Source organism: Sciurus carolinensis, chromosome 4, assembly GCF_902686445.1.
Source record: "Sciurus carolinensis chromosome 4, mSciCar1.2, whole genome shotgun sequence".
In the NCBI taxonomy this organism is placed as follows: domain Eukaryota; kingdom Metazoa; phylum Chordata; class Mammalia; order Rodentia; family Sciuridae; genus Sciurus; species Sciurus carolinensis.
The window spans coordinates 144395166-144413936 of record NC_062216.1 but is presented as its reverse complement, the minus strand read 5'-3'; positions in this window follow the sequence as shown (position 1 = coordinate 144413936).

Below are 18771 nucleotides of genomic sequence, written 5' to 3'. Positions count from 1 at the left end.
AGCAGCAGAACTTCTTGTAATGATACTGTGGGACCTGGAAACCACATGGAGAGGGAAAGAGCCCCAGGTGAGCCCAAATTACTGTCTTAACCAATAAGGGACTAGATATGTCAGAGAAATTATGTTGTATTATCCAAAACATACCATGCACCATGCACTAACTGAATACTGCTGAGCAATATTGGTCAAGGCCACATAAAACAGGAAAAACATTCAAGTGAGAACTTCCATATTGTTTGACCTTTTAAATCATGAGATACAATAAAATATTGTTTTAAGTCATTAAGATTTGGGGGCAGTTTGTTAGCAGTTAAAAACTAGAAAAGGTGCTCTCCTTTTTTTCTCTCTCTCTCATCAGAAGTTGCTGTGTTAGTAATCTATTGCATTACCTTTTAACTTGGTGCCTTTAAAAAAAAAGTTATCCATCTCATGGCGTCTTTAGATTAGCATTTCAGGAATGAGGCTTAAGTGGGTCCTGGAACAGTCTTTTGAAGGTGTTGTTAAGGGGTCAAATCAGTCAGTCACAACTGGTGGTTGATACCTTCCAAGTTTTCTTAACTGATGTTTGCAAATTTACTTCTTTGTTGTTCAACTGGAAGTCTCAGCTCCTCTTGAGCTGAATGTTCTGCCAAAGAGGTAACTGTCAAATCAGGTGATTCATATTGACCTCATCAGAGCAAGCAAGAAAATATGCAAGAAAGATTTCAAGAGAGGGATCTCTGGAATTATGTAAGTCTCAGTCTCTGGTAACCTAATCTCAGCAGTGCCATTCCATAACCTTCCCTGTATCTTAGTCACAGAAAACAACTGACTTGGTGCTGTCCACACTCAAGAGGATGGTATTACACAAGGCCATGAATACCAAGGGGCTATGTCTTTGGAGACAATCTTTAAAGTCTGTTTGCTACAAGCCCTCAGCATTACAAAAATATACAAAAGGTGTTAGTTCCTCTTACATGAGAGTTATTTATCAAAATTGATATTCCAAATAAATAGGAAAATTCTATGGTTTCCAGATTAAGTATTTAATGTAATATTAGTAATCACTCTGGAATGTATTTTATCTCTATTGGTAAGGTTTTCATTGTTTGGACTTTTTTAAAAAAAATCTGTTTAAGTGTTAGTATGATTTCTTACACATAATAATTGCCCAATAATTAAATGTGCAAAGAAAAGAAAACACTATTTGATGTATATTGATTGGGTATATTTGGACTTAGAAGCCATATTTCACTGAAATTAAAATTAGTACAAAACTTTTTGGATGTATTACATTAACTTTGTTATATATGTGTCTTCATTATCTAAATCTGTTTATATAAGTATGATTTACCATCTGTTCTTATGCCAACCTTCCTGTGTTCCAAGGTAGCTATGCATTAAACTGGCTTTGGGATTTTGGCAAGTTATTTAACTATGTTATGCCTCTGTTTCCTCATCTCTCATTCACACCCCACATTCAATACATCAACTAATTCCACTGTTCTTAGCTCAAAAAATACCTTAAATCCAGTCATCCTCATTATCTCCATCACAAGTCCCTGTCCTAATTCACCATACTTTTAGGACTGGGGTTATGCAAGAAACCTTCTAATTGTCCTCCTTGATTCTTCTCTTGACCTCTACCCTCATCTTAGGGAGGAAATACACATTAATATATGTGTGAAATAATGTCAGTCTTTGGTTCAGAAACTTTAAATATTTTTTAATCTCATTTGGAATAACATTCAAATTCCTTAACATGGTATATATATGGCAATTTAAAAAGTCTGGCCCTTTCTTACTCCCATTTCTAATTTATTTTTCTCCTTTTCTCACTTACTTGCAAGCCATATTGACTTTCTTGCTCTTTGATCACCCCAAGTATTTTTCCACCTTGTAGTAATTCTAGTTATTTCTTCCCAGAATAGTCTGAAGCATCCTGTGATCCACTCGCCTCTTTTGTAAGTTTTCTGTTCAGATATCCACTTACCAGAGATTACTGCTATGTCTAGATATCTAGTCTTAATGCACTCTTGGATTTCTGTATCTCCTTACTTTATTTATTTTAAGACTTTCTCGTGAACTGTCATTATTTATTATACATCTTGTTTGTTTATTGTTTCTCATTTTTTTAGATATAAGTTTTATAGGATAAGTAATGTATCTACTTGATTCATTGCCTATAAAATGAACATTGTGTAAAGGAATGGATTTATATATCAGAATAAGAACAATAAAGATGCATAAAATAAAATATATTTAATTTGAAAAAGTGTATAGCATTTGTTCTATCTAAAAGAGCAAAAACAATTTTATTATATAACATTTGAAATATTCTGGATGAAACTGCCTAAAGCTAATTACATAATAATGGCACTGCTCTTCCATACTTTTAGTTACTATTTCTCACTGACCATAGAGAATACTGGAATTCATAACAATCAGTACAACATACATTTTTATGTAAATTTGCATAAACTATGCTAATATAGTATTTAGGGAAGCCAAATCCTAATACTAAACAATATGTTAGAACATTTGTATGAATGTCGATGATTTCATATGGAGATAATTTAATACAGGATGCAGGTGATAATGGCTCTTACAATCTATTAAAATATACATCTTAAAAATGGCATTTAAATGGTGCACAGTCTAAATGAATGTTTCAGTCTTGTTGCTCTGTTTGTTGTTTGATGACATTAATATTTATTAGTCAATCTAGCCTACATTTTATATTTCTCTAGTGATATGGAAAGTCTTTAATTTTCCTTAAAAGTTTAAAAAGAGACAATTAAGAACCACAGGAATCAAGTACCTTGCTCTCCAAACATAGTAAGGAAGGACTATAATTTGACAAGTAAAACTGTTTGGTTAAAGGACATCCCATGGATTTTATTAAAACTTTCACTATTAAATCTGTTCTCAAGCCTTCATGAAATTGGCATTGAAGAGTGAGCTGACTTTTCTAGGGTATGATTTTACAAAGAGTTGAATAATTTTATATGCTATTCAAATATTGTCACTCAATAATACATCTATGGAAAAAATCCTTGCACTGTGAAGCATGTGAGAAAAATATTATCTGTGTAATTTAATTAATAGCCTGTCCAAAGATCAAGGATTGGGATACATGCTGATATTTCAATCTCAAATACACTATATCAAAGATAGACTGCTCTATATATCTTTCATGTAAGAAGTTTATGAGGTTCCTTTAATAACTTATCTGGTAGTGTAAGACCTCACTGTGTGAAATATCTGGCAATGCTTCATTTCAGATATATGACCATGGCCCTGTAACATGGTATGGCTAGAGAATGAGATGTGATAGTTACATTCATGTTTTTACTAGCACTTGTGCAACTGAAAATAATTATTTCTGTTCTACCTTTGACCTTTTGTTCTGTAATACTTGACTCTCTAGTAAATGAAGTGGTATATGTCTTGAAACAAACTATAATAACTGGTTTGATAATGCTTTTCTAATCTTCAGTTACAAAACCTTTAGTGTTCAGCTTGTCAAATTAATGGAATTTATCTAAAGGATACAACTCAATTAGATACATCATAATCCATCTTCCAAAGCAATCAACTCAGAACATTATCTTAATTATGCAACTATAACATCAAATTACTGAAAACTCATAGTTTGTGTATCCAACCAAATCTTTATGTAATAAGGTCTCCTTAAATTTAAAAATTCCCTATCCCTTTGTTAAAAGGACAATAGTATTGACCTTCTTATAATAGTGCGTATATTTTTACCCCTCAGTAATAACAAATTTGCATCACTCATTTGTAATCTTTGGAATGACAAAGTTGAATGTGTTCTCAAATACAACTCCCAGGTGCCTTTCTTTATTTTTACCTTGCCTTGTCTCTCTTCAGGCTACCCTATCAATTTAGATGATAACCTGTCAAATCATGCTATGTTCCAATCTACCCCAGAAACTGTGTGAATGTATTTCTTCTTATGAATACTAGTCTTGGCCTAACTCATACTAGATTGTGGTTTTGTTTTGTTTTGTTTTGTTTTGTTTTCAATTAAAACACGAATTGTGATAAAGTTGAAAAAGTAGAAGAAAATAAGTAGCTTGCAGAATAGACTTGGGGAAGTAGAAATAAGGTTTATTTAAAATAATACATGTTGTTACAAAAGTTGCTAAATATGCAAACTATTTTACGAGCTACATGTTGTCTTTTTTGATAGGAATAAAGAAACCCAACCAAATTATAATGTGACTTATTATAACTATTTCCCTTACTATAACTTCCAATTTTTATTAAATTAGCTGAAAATTACAAAACAAATAGTTAAAGTAAAATTGACAAGTGCCATTTAAACCTGAAATAATCAGATAAAGAGAAGGGAAATTAAATCTTGATACCTGAGGAAAAGTCTGTAAAATAGGATGGTTTAGAAGTCTCTTAAGGAAAGAAAATTATGTGATATCTATAAAATCTAAAAGTTGTGGAAAGATAAATTTTAGTGGAAAACCCTGGTTATTGATGGAAGGGTCCTCCTTAGTTCCTGAGGTTTAGGGATACACATACACAGGGAAACTTTAGTGAAAGCGAGTCTGCACTGAAGATCTGCAAAAGAAAATCTTCCAGCTAGCACCATTGTGAAGCAAGTTTCTACATATGGATACAGGAAATTTGAGATACTGTGATAGTAGCACTAGGGTGAACTCTTGTTAATAAAGTACACAGAAAATAAAACCACTGGATCCAGTGCCAAGTGGGAAAATGTATGGAAAGTTACACAGATAGAAATTAAATGACAAAACAGACTCCTGTGTGTCGAATATTCTATTGGATAAGAGGGACTGAATTTTTTTACATTTTTATAGGTTCATTTTACTTCAATTATTCATTTTAGAAGAAAGTAGCTTTCAGAATTCTAAGAGATATGGTCTCTGTTCCCATTATTAACAGATTCTGCAGAGTCACCCTCCACAGAATCATTTGCTAACTATTCCCTTCTGTGTCTCTACCTTTCATTAGTTCTTTTCTTTTTTTGTCTGATAGCTATTTTTTACAGGTATCTTTTGATAAGGCATTTTGGTAGTAAATTATTTGCTCTTTCCTTTTTAAAACATCTATATTTTTCTTTAACTCTTGAATGTTTAACCACATATCTGTTCTAAATAGACATGTATTTCCACTCAGCATGCTTAAGGCATTATTGCATTAATATTGACTTATTGCTAATGAGAAGTCCATATAAATTTAATTGGCATTGCTTTGTGTGCAATCTGACTTTTTTCTTTTGCTATTTAAAATCCATTTTTAGCATTGGCATTTTGCAATTATAGCATGATTGCACTATTCTCAACAATTACCCCACAGAAACAATGTTTGCTTTTAGTTTGCCATTTTGCTGTGCAGTGAGAGGTCCAGTGGTTTCCAGTCTATCATCCTGCATCATATTCCTTACTCTTTGTGTCTGAGAGTCAGTGACCCATTCATCTAGTGGCTGAGAAAGGCCATGTTTAACTATGTATTCAGGAACTGTGAGAAAATCAGAGGCTATGTTGATGGACCATCTGAACCCATTATAAAATGGATTCATTCCAAAACTCCATCAGTCACTCAAGCTTCATATATTACCTCTCTGACTAGTTCACTAAGGTGTGTGAAGTACAAAGGGTTTATGGTAAGCTCATTGTCTGTCCATCCTGTTTCATCTGAGAGTTGGTCCCAGCCCAGTTGTCATGTTAAATACTACAGATTACTTCAGGAAAGTTGAGGAGGAAAAAGGTACACACTTTATTGCAGTGCTGCAGGATCTTTCTTAAAGAGAATTCAACCTTCATATTACTCAGGAGTCTGTATATGTACAGGCTCAAGATTGGAATTTCATTCTCTATTATGATACAGGCTAGACCTCTTCCACCAAAACAAGATTTTATATTTTTTATTTTTTGGTTTACAGATTTTCATTGTTTTACTGGACAGTCCATTGATAGTTATGGCAATAGATCATACCACTGTCACAGTTTTCTCTGCTACCAACCTGTGTCTATAGGATCTCATCACTCACCACTTCTGACTCCCTCTCCTCCAATGAAACATGGAAAACTATTTTTTTTAAATTTTCTTTTCTTTTTTATTTATTTTTTTCTTATTTTATGTTCTTTTGTGGTTTTATTTTCTTTCATAAGGGATGCAACCCAGGCCTCAAATAAGCTAGGCAAGCACTCTACCACTGAATTATATACCCATGTCTGAGAAAAAAATAATTTTAATGTTGACATCTCCACCATAATCTTTGCCTTAATCATACAGCCATTAGAGAATTAGCTACAAATGTTATGATTTCCCAGTACACATTTTAATGCTTGATAAGGAACAGCTTATGGATGGTCAAATTTCCATTGTGTTATGGTTTAGATGTGATGTCCCCAAAAAGTTCATGTATGAGACAATGCAAATAGGTTTAGAGGAGAAATGATTGGGTTATAGCCTTTACTTAATCAGTGAATTAATCCCTGGTGGGATTAACTGAGTGATTACTAGAAGCCAATAGGAAGTGACTGGAGGAAGTGGTTCGTTGGGGGTGTGGCTATGGGGTACACATTTTCTATCTGGGGCACAGAGTATCTCTCAACTTCCTTATCACCATGTGAACTGCTTCCCTCTGTCATAGTCTTCCACTATAACATTCTGCCTCACCTGGAGTCCCAAGGAATGAAGCTAGTCTTCTAGGACTAAGACCTCTGAAACCGTGAGCTGCTAATACACTTTTCCCCCTTTAAAATTGTTACAGTCACATCTTTTAGTTCCAGCATGGAAAAAGCTGACTAAATTAGGGTGTGGTTGAACCTAGCACATTGGAAAAGCACTCAACTTCCTACCCTTTCTTATGTACTCCCTAACATTCTTATACACACTCCCTAGGCATTATCCCCCTTCTCCAAGGTAACTTTTGCAAGTTAAGTCATTTTTGGTATTCAAGGAAGGAGAGGCTGAACTTCGAAGAGAAGAAATGTTTGTTCTTGTTGACTAGTGGACTGTCTTAATCCATATTCTGTTGCCAAGTGGGATATTTATTTAAAAAAATAAAGATTCATTTAACTCACAGTTCTCAAGCATGGTGCTAGCATCTACCAGCATCTGATGAGGCTTTCTTGCTGGATCATGACATAGCAGAAGACATCTCTGTGAGAAAGATCAAGTTTGCCCTCATCTCTTTTTCTCCCCTTATAAAGTTGCTAATGCAGTCAGAGTGCCTCCACTTTCATAACCTCATCTTATCCTAATTATCTCTCAAGGACTTTACCTCCAAATACCACTAAGATGACTATGGAGTTTATGTTTCTGTGAGTTTTGTAAGGGAAAACACCCAGAGAATAGCAGGGATTCAGTGTCTTTTGAGTATTCACTTATTTGAAATATTTAGAGTCTTAAATGTACTCAATCCAATTTTCAGGTTCCCTTTTTTTTTTCCTGGAAAAAAGTTTCTGATTTTCATTGAGACCTGGGGATGCTTTGAACTTGTACTGAAGTTTTGCAAAGTGTATGATCAAACTTTGAGTCTGGTTTTCAGAACACTGATTCTATAGTTAAACTAGAGAAGTGTTCCTATCTAGGCATTAAAAAAAAAATGTCTGTCTTATTTGTGAATCAAATCTTGAATCTCTCATTTCCTTTCCATATGCTCTTTGGATCAGTCAGAAAAGGTATCCAAACTCTACTTGTATTCATACTATTATATCACAAAGACCAGTTTGTCTCTCAGAGTTCTGCCTGGAAAGGTGATAATTAAAGAAGAAGCTACATGTCAAGCTACCTATATCCTGTTGTCTTTTGGCAACATTTCTAATGCTTTGAATGTAATCCAATTAAATAAATAATCTAAGATTTTTATTTTGAAATTTCTAGGGCCTTATTTCTTAACCAAACACAGTATCAGTTATGAACTAGTTAGGAAAACAACCAGTGTGGATATTTTAAACTCAAAGAAATGTAGCACATGGAACCAGAAGATTTCATGCATGTTGGAAGGGCTGAAATATCTCCTATTGAGTTTACAGGAGAGCTCTTATAAGGTGTAGGAAGACTTCCCCTTCACACCTTCCTGTTCCATTGTCTCCCTTTAATAGTATGAATCTATCTGGAATCCTGCTATAAGAAACTATGAGAAATGTAATTTTCAGGGGTTTTTATCTATTATGCTGATATGAAGTATTTAGAATGAATGAGTTGATACTATCAATAAAGAGTACGTAACATAAATTTTTAGGTACAACCCTGGTTAGCCCACAGAGCAGCCACCAGATTAGTTCCTGTTTTTGCCACTATCCTTTTTATATCCCCCTTTGATCCTAGATGAATTATGTCTCTTTCCTGAAAACATATACATAAGCACATAAAATCTGTCTCTCTCTGTCCCTCAATCTGGCTTCCCCATCAATCCATTAATACATACTAACTTTCAAGTAGGTCTAGGTATATGTTTTCCATATTAACTTGGTCAGGAACCTACAATCATGAATGTCTTGTTTATTTTCATAACAATGGGTTTCAGCTCCCCCTCTGGGCTCTTAAATCTCCTCTAAATTATCCTTTCTTTTTTATGAAAAATTTGCAGCTAAGCAGCGTTCCCAAGGTCAAGCAAGTAGACCAAACTACAGATGCTATGCCAGTCATGAAGTCATTGTAAGAACAGATTAATATGGCACTGTGTGCATAATATGGAGTCATTGATATGGAAAAGAATTTATTTTCTATTATGATTAGAAAAGAGGATCATCTGTAGTTTGCATTCATGTAGAATAGACAACAATTTTCATTTGTAGTTTCACCCCAGAGTTAGTTATTTTCTTATACTCTCTCATAATATAGTCTAAAGATACCTACACTGCCAAAACTTCCCTCAGGACCTTACACTGATCCACTAAATCAGTGATATCACTCTGATCTGGCAGAACATGATGATAGTAAGAAGCGGTTAGTACTCCAGACATGAGGTTAAACACATGTACTTCAGAGAATGCAAGATAAACTCTAGGAAGATTCAGAAACATGCCTGATAAGTGAAGTACTTTTATTGTTCCTATGATCAGGGAGGCCAGGATATTTGTTTCAAGAATGATAAATTTTATCCTCTATTACAGAGAAGAAAGTACCATGTTGGTAGGATTTTTTTTTCTATAATTAACATGTTTCAGATTTATGAATATACTAATTTGGTCCATGTATGGGGGCAAGAAAAAATATGCCAGTTTTAAATAGCACCTAAAGCAGCAGAGTGGTCTGCAGCAGGTCCAGGCTATTGTGGACGCAGCTCTGCCATATGAAGCACATAATCTGGCAGATCCTGCACAGTGTAGGAGGAATCAGGCCTATAAGAATGCACTGTGGAATATGTTGCAAGCCATGGTGTGCAAATCCAAATAAAAGTCCTTAAATTTTTGGAGTATGTTCACGTCACATGTGATGGAGAATTTTCATTTTGATAAGCAGCTCCTGATGTGATACTAGGTCCTGGTAAAATGAAGTGTCTGACCATTGGGCACCAAGCAACTGTGCCTGTGGAAGTGCTCATTATAAGCTGGGTTCCTTCAGAACTTTCAGATCATAAAGTCAGATGAGTCCAGCAGCAGTCCATCGTAAGATGGAAATAGCAGATAGAGAATTTGGTTCAAGAAGGATCATAGGACTTTAGGAAGCTACGTGAGCTCTTAACCCAGAACTCTATGTCACTTAGATTGTATTAATGTGAATCCCCTCAGATCATGTTGCTGGTGCTATAGGAGTTTTATATGAACATCTGAGGAAGGAGGAAAATGACAGAGCTTGATTTGTATGTAAGTCAGTTTAGTATGTAGGTGTAATTCTTAAAACTGATGGCAATAAAAGTAAATGTTTTTACCTTTTCCCCCACCTCCTTGCCAACATTTATTGCTGCTTGTATTCTTGATAATTGCCATTCCGATTGGAGTGAGATGAAATCTTAGACTACCTTTGATTTACATTTCTCTAATTGCTAGAGATGTTGAACATTTTTTCATATGTTGATCAATTGTGATAAGTGTCTGTTCAGTTCCTTAGCCCATTTATTGAGTTCTTTGTGGAATGGAACCACCATTTGACCCAGTTATCCCACTCCTCAGTTTAAAGGACTTAAAATCAACATACTACAGTGATGCAGTCACATCAATGTTTATAGTAGCTCAATTCACAATAGCTAAACTATGGAACCAACCTAGATGCCCTTCGACAAATGAATGGATAATGAAAATGTGGTATATATATTTGATGGAGTATTACTCAGCTTTAAAGAAGAATGAAATTATGGCATCTGTTGGTAAATGAATGGAGTTAGAGAATATCATGCTAGACAAAATAAGTCAAACCCAAACAACCAAAGGCCGAATGTTTTCTCTAATATGTGGATGTTAATTCACCATAGGTAGGGGGGATAGGGAAGAATAGAATTACTTTATATTAGGTAGAGGGGAGTGAAGGGAAGGGAAGGGGATTGAGGGTAGGAATGATACTAGAGTGAAACAGACTCATGTACATATATGACTGCATGATCGATGTGATCCTACAATATGTATAATCAGAAAAATAAGAAATTACACTCTGTCTTTGTATGATCTATCAAAATGTATAAATGCATTCTACTGTCATGTACAACAGATTAGAACAAATTTTAAAAGTTTAAAAAAATGTAAATAGGAAGGAAAAGTGTTCCAGATGGGTGGGGGGATCTAATCAACTACTTCATATGGAAGGACACAATTTGAAATAAGAATGTATAAATACATGAGCAGTGAAAACTGCCCACACTTCTTGGTGAGAGGTCTGGAAAAGGAAAATTTGAAGTTCAACAATGATATCTGGTCTGGCATTTTAGAATAGGCTTACCTCTATAGAAAGTATGAAATGTCAAGATTTTTCTATTACATGCTAACAGCCTAGAAATCTTCAACTGCATAAAAGGAAGAAAACAAAGTACACAGATTGGTTGGCCCTTCGATGGAATATGCAAATGGAAGTGACCAAAATTATAGTGATAGAGGCTACATTGGTTACAACTGCTGTATGCACAGGTCCATCAGATATGGCTCCTACTTATCACAGCATACCTGTCTTTGGTTACCTCTGTGCGTCCAACCTCTAAGCAACAGAGACTAATCTTGAATCACTCACCTGGAACTACTCTACAGGGAAACTAAATCAAGTGGACTGCATTGAGCTGAAAGGGCCAGTAGTTTGTCTTCACTGAGATAATGCCCGTGCTGGGTGTAGGTTTTTATGTCCTGCCTATAGCTCCTGAACCTTTACTGTTGCCAAAACCTCGTTCCTGGTCCCTGATGCCAACCCAATAATGAAGAGATGGTTTTGAGAAAAAAGGAAAAAGAAGGTTGATTGTTTTGTTAGCAAAGGGGAAACACAGGGGACTCATGTCCCAAAGGTTGCAATTTTGCCCATCAGCAGGAACAGCGGAGTTTTACAGAAGTGATTCAGAGAAAATGAGACTAGAGAGGAGAGATTAGGAAGGAGAAGATCAGTGAAAAGAAGTTCAGGGAGGAGAAGGTTAAGGAAAAGATCAGGGAGAAGGTCAAGGAAAAGTTTCGGTAAAAGAAAAACCATATCAGTTTCAAAACCATAAGGGATATAGTCAAAGCATCAAGTGAAACCGTTACAGTACCACTGTCCAGAGATTTGTGGAATATTTGATACATAGGTGTGGAATACTGCCTAGCATAGTGTCTGATCAGGAGGTCCATTTTGTAGTGAAGCAGATGTTGTCGTGGGACCATGTCCATATAATCCATTTATCATAGTACATACTGCAGGACCCAGAGACATTCTGCATCATAGATTATGGGAAAAGCCTACAGAAAACAGAATTAAAATGTTATTTTACAGTCAATACTGTGAATGGTTGAGTTGACATCTTTCTTGATACAGTGTATACATTTAATCAAATATTCTCTTCCCAATAGGAAGAAAGTATAGGTCCAAAAGTCGATGGTGACAGCAACTATGACCCCAATTACTACTAGTTCCGATAATCTATTGAGGGATATTTTGTAACTTGTCTTCACTACTCTGACTACACAAATTTGAGATTCCTGGCCCTCATAAAACATATTATTGCCAGAAGATACAGGCTATGGAACTAAAAGGTAGAGCCACAATCAAAGAATTTGGCCTCCCTATGCTGGGGACCAACAGACTTGGAGAGGTCTGGCAAAGTAACTGACTGAACAACTCAAAGGGTACACAGGAATGTGTATGAGACCCTGCTGAGTCATTTGGATGCTTCTTTAGAAACATGTGCAGCAAGCCCAGACTGAGAAGGGCTTGGTCTTCTTAGAATGAGTCATGCCCTTAGGTACTGAATTATAGCAAAGATGAGGGTAGTTTAGAAAGGAGTGGAAGAAGGAGTAGATGAATATCACTTGTGAACTGAAAATCACCTGCAGCGATGAAAGACATATTCTCACTAACCTCCCTGTTGCAGTTTTACACATGGAAACCATGTGGAGCTATTATGGTTTAGATATAAGGTGTTTTCCAAAAGCTCATGTGTGAGACAATACAAGGTTTAGAGGTGAAATGATTGGGTCATAAGAGCCTTAACTTAACCAGTGCATTAATCCCCTGATAGGGATCTACTGGTGGTCACTGTAGGCAGGTAGGGTGTGGCTGAAGAGGTAAGTCACTGCAGGCATGCCTTTGGGGTATATATTTTGTCCTTCTTGAGAGGAGCTCCCTCTCGCCTTCCTGGTGCCATGTTTTCAGCTGCTTTCTTCTATCACACACTTCCACCATGATGTTCTGCTCACCTTGAGCCCCAAGGAACGGAGCCAGCTGTCAGTGAATTAAGATCTCTGGAGTCATGAGCACCAAATAAATTTTTCCTCCTCTAATATTGTTTTTGTCAGTCTTTCCATCATAGTAACAAACAAGATGACTGAAAAAGGAGCTATTCCCTGAATCTGCCTAAAGAAGTGGATTTGTGTGGGGCACACAGTGTAGTTTGACAATAACATGGATGTGTCCCTTGCATCTGGTCCAGAGAACTTACTAAGGCGAGTAAAACTGAATGACTAGTGCTGCCTCTTTAGGTTCACATCAATATCTGGCCAAGCCCATGTTTCCTGGATTGTTCCCTATGAAAGACTGACCTTCGAAAACAACTACAGCCACTGCATTCTTACCTCCCACAGGTAGACTTAGGTAAAGTTTGCTTGAAGATTCCCCATTGACCTGGACAGAACTTAAAACCATACTTTTATTTCTGAGTTGCTTCGAACCTGATTCCTCCTTCACCCTCTTCTTTCACAGAGATCAGACCTGCGCAGGAGTCTAAAGACCTACCTGCCTATACCTGCCCTTTTCCTGTTATCATGCACAGTCTTTTTCATCCTGCCTACAAATGTTTTGTATATGTTATCCTATCTTACCATCTGCTTCTTGAAGAATCCAAACAGACATAAGGGAAAAGCATTCCAAACAGAGGGACTGTAATTTGTTAAAGCCTAATGTTGAGATAAAATTAAGTTAATGGCTCCCTCTAACTCACCATAACTAATTCAAGCTTGATATAGTAATAAAAAAAAAAAAAAACACAAAAAAAACTGTGCTCAACATACAGGAGACTTTTGAGGAATGGAAAGGCTAGGAAAATCAGTTGAGATCTAATTTATAGTCAATAATTCATCATGCTCCCAGACCAATACAATTGTTTCAAACTTGCCTTTTCCTTTAGTGCCTTTGAGAACTTTGCCCTTAAGTCTTATCAATTAGTACAAATATGTAATAGACAAATTTTATCCTTAAAAATACAAGGAATAAAGTTATTTTTTCCTTTACATTGGCAGTTTGGTTTTATCAGGTATATATTGTATAAGGGGTGAAAAAATATATAGATTTTATATTGTTTTGAGAGATGTTGAAAATAATTATGGTCATTTTTTATACTCTTTGTAGCTCCTAATAACTACTCACTTAAATATTCAAGAGACTATAAAATAAGAAATTCTTTTGTTCTCAATTTCTTAAATAAAATTCTATAATGTTTGTGCTTTTGCTTTGCTGTTATTCTTACAATATTGGGTTCTAATTGCTTATAGCAGCACAATTCACAATAGTCAAATTAGGGAATCAGCTCAGGTGCCCATCAGGAGATGAATGAAAATAGAAAATGTGGTACATATACACAATGGAGTTTTACTGAGTCATAAAGAAGAATGAAATTATGTCATTTGCTTGTAAATAGATGGAACTAAAGAACATCATTCTTGCTGAAATAAGACTTAGAAAGTCAAAGGACAAGTATTTTCTCTCATGTGGAAGTTAGAAAGAAATAAGAAAAGAAGTTGGGAATACTGTGAAACTAGAAAGGAGAACAGTGGAGTAGAGAAAGGGAATTGAGGGAGAAGGAGAAGAAATGGGAAAGGGAAGAAACTACAGCAAGAAATTGACCAAATTATTCTATGTACAAGTATGAATATATCACAATGAATTCTTTTTTGTGTATCTACAAAGTACAAATTAAAAATAAATAAACAGAGCTCGGGATATAGCTCAGTTGTTGGAGTGCATGCCTTGCATGCACAAGGCCCTGAGTTCAATCCCCAGTACCACAAAAACAAAACAAAACAAAAATAAATAAATAAATTGAAGGAGGACCGGTAGAGTAGAAGAGGGAGTCAGGGGGAGGGAGGATGGGACGGAAAGTTGAGGTACTGAGGATCGAAATGAAGCAAATTGTATTAATGTATGTATGAATATGACAAAATGAATTCTGCTATCATGTATAACTAGATAGTAAAAATATGAAAATAAAAGAATTTCTAGAGAAGGGAAGGAGGTGTTGTTCCACTGCTTTCTATAATGCTCATAGGAAAGAAATTTTTTAAGTTAATTTTTGTATTCTAATTTGTTGTACATGACAGTAGAATACTAGAATTATAATTTTGATAGACCATACATAAATGAGTGTAATCTCTCATTTTTCTGATTATACATATTGTAGGATCACATCAATGATATAGTCATATATGTACATGAGGTAATAATGTCTGTTTCACTCTACTATTGTTCCTACACCTATACCCCTCCCCTCCCTTCACTTTTATAAATTTTCCTGGTGTTATTTTGAAAAAGGAAACAATTTTTCAACTAAGTGCTTTTTTCCAGAACTGTCTTTAGGCTGTCAGTTACAAATGTATTGTACTTAAAACAATAAAGATCTAAACTTTCCACTTGAAATAAGGCTGTCTCCTCATTTAACAAGTGATATTTGGTCTGGGTGTGTAATTTAGTGGTAGAACACTTGCCTAGCATGCTTAAGACATAGTACAATCCCCAGTACTTTAAAATTAATTAATTAATTAAATCCAGAAATAAAAATTTATATCTGTTCCAAGTACAAATGTAATAAAGTTCTCTTTCACTTTTGTGAAATTGTTTATCTGTGTCTTACCCAATATATATTAAATATTTGCACTATTAATTCTGAACTCATTTTTTCTCAATTTAAGAGTTTTATGACATGACTTGTTTGTTTTATATCTTTAGTTATTTGTGTTTATCTTCATTCATTCATTCATTCTGGAGACAATTATTATCTAATTTGTTCAAACTTACACATCATATCTTTTGATTATTTTATGTCATCACCTTCATTGACTAGTTCTTTAAAAAAATTATTCAGTAACATTTGCCTAGTTAAGCAAAGATCCCTTAGTTTGACATCCAGGACCTAATAACATGAATGTACTATTTTTCTAGATTTACTTTCAGTCTTCAGTGTTTATCTATTTTACAACCAGGTTGTTATTATTTTTTTTTAACTTCCGTTCTACACATGTGGAGACTGAATTTAAAGAAGACTACAATCCATGGTCAGATTACACTTACATGTATTATGTTAGACTGTCTAAAAATCACTTAGTGGGACTAAGTAAAATACAGATTTTAGCCCCTTGACCCAAAGGTTCTGATTTAGTAAGTCTTCCCCGAGGCCTAGGAATCTATTCTTTCATTTGTTTACTTCTTATTCTTGCTTTATTCTTATTCTTCTTATTCTTATTTATTTTTATATGTTTTCAGTCTAGTGTTAAAACTCTATTTTTTCAGTTTTTTAAATGAAAATTGTATGTTTAACCCATTTTGTTCCATTGTTCCAGATGTGTAACCCCTATTAAAACTTAAATTCAGCAACAGATATACTCCTTATTGTGACCTTGAAATAATATTTGAATATTTATTGTAGTAACAGAATTGGAAAGTTGGGTTAAAGTGTATGTTTTGAGATATATATACATACATTGTGAAAAGATTATCACAATTAGAGTAACTCATGTCATAGAGTTAACTTGTGCAAAAGTTGAGAACACACAAGATTTACCATCAGCAAGTTGGAGTATATAGTATAGCACTGTTAACTAGTTATGTTATCATCAGAATTTATTCATCCTACACAATTTAAGCTTTGTACATATCAGCCAACACATCCCTATTTCCCTGCCCGTGATAGCCAAAATTTTATTCCCCACTTCCACTAATTCAGCTTTCTGAGATTTCTCGTAAATGTGAGATAAGGCAGATTTTGTCTCAGGGTCTAATTTCCTTCACTTTGTTTGATATCTTCCATGTTCATCTATGTTGCTCCAACTGGAAATTTCTTTATTTCTTAGGATGAATAATATTTCACTACATTGATATATGCAGATCCAGATAAGTATATAGGTAGATAGACATAATTTTGTTCATTCATATACCTACTGACCATTTGTAGGTTTTCTTTGGAAAGTGTCTATTAAGGTCATTTTTTTTTCTTGTACCAGGATTTGAACCCAGAGGTGCTTAACAACTAAACCAGAATCATATCCCCTACCCTTTTTATTTTTTTATTTTGAAACAGGGTCTCCTTAAGTTACTCAGGGCCTCATCAAGATGCTGAGGCTGACTTTTAACTTGCAATCCTCCTGCCTCAGATCCCAGAGCCTTGACATTACAGGCCCGCATCACAGCACCCAGCTTATTGGTCTATTTTTAGAGCAGGTTATTTATCTGTTTTTATGATTAAGTTGTACTAGTTTCTTATATATTTTTAATATTAATACCTTGTCATATGTATTGTTTACAAATAATTTCTCCTATCCTTAGATTTCCCAATTCACTTTATTAGTTGCTTCCTTAGCTGTGCCGCAGCTTTTTAGTTTGATACAGTTTCACTTGCTAACTTGTTTTTCTTGCCTTGCTTTGGGTATCATATCCAAAATCATTGCCAAAACCTAGATCAAGGAGATTTTTGCCTATTTTTTTTTTTTTTTTTTTTTTTGCCTAGGTGTTTTGTGCTTTTAGGTCTTAACATTTAAGTCTTTTTATTCTTTTTCCCATTTTGAGTCGATTGTTGTATGTGGGATAATATGAATTCATTTTCATTCTTTTGCATGTAGATATCCAGTTTTCCCAAACATTCCATTTGTTGGCATATTACCTTATCCCATTTGATGGTCCTATTAACCATCTTATTTCTGAATAATTCATTGTAATATCTCTTCTTTATTTGACTTCTGTTTTTTTTTTTTTTCTTAGACTAGGTAAGTGTCCATTTTATTTTTTCACAAAATTGATTCCTTGTTTTATTGGTTTTCCTCCCCTATTTTTCTATTCTCTGTTTATTTCTGATTTAATATTTATTATTTCCTCCCTACTGCTAACATTGTGTTTAATTTTCTTCTATGTCTAGTTCTTTCAATCTTTTTTTTTTATTCATTTATTTGTATGTGGTGCTAAGGATCGAACCCAGTGCCTCACACATGCTAGGTAAGCGCTCTACCACTGAGCCACAACCTCAGTCCCAGCCACAACTCCAGCCCCTAGTTCTTTAAATCTTAATGTTAGGATGTTTATTTGAAATCATTCTTTTAAAAAAAAAATTAGATATTGCTATACATTTTTCTCTTAGTCCTTTTTATGCTGTGCTCCATAAATTTCGGTATGCTATGTTTTCACATTTGTTAGTCTTGAGATACTTTTTAAATTGTTTTTTGATTTCCACCTTGACCCAATGGTTACTTAAGACTACATTGTATAGTTTCCATGCATTTATGAATTTCCAATTTTCTCACTGTTAGTGATTTCTATTTTCATTTGATTGCAGTCTGAAAAGGTGATTGGAATGATTTTACTTTTGTGTGTGTGTGTGTGTTGCGGGGTGGGTATTACTGTCCTTACTGGAGATTGAACCCAGGCAAATTTTACCTCTGAACTATGTTCCCAGCCATTGTTTATTTTTTTTTATTTTGAAACAAAGGTCTTTGAAATTGCTGAGACTGGCCTTGAATTTGATATCTTCCTGCCTCAGCCCCCCTAGTCAGGTGTGCACCACTGCACTTGGTGGCTATCTAAAACTTTTTGACTTGTTTTGTGACTAAATGTAATCCACTCTTGAGAATATTCCATATGTACTTGACAGAATAGTGCAGTTTTCTATTGATGACTGGAAAGTTCTAATGTCTGTTAGTTCCATCTGGTCTATAGTGTTGTTCAAGTCAACTGTTTATTAATTTTCTGTCAGAATGTTCATGTATTATTGAAAATGGTACATTGAAATGATCTACTATTAATATAATGCTGTCAATTTTCCCCATGAAATCTGTCAATATTTGCTTTGTGTATTTAGGTGATATTGGGTGCATATATATGTATGATTACTATTTTTCCTGTTACATTGACCCGTTGATCATTACATAATTTCCTTTGTATTTAGAGAGTTTTTGACTTAAAGTTTATTTTGTCCAA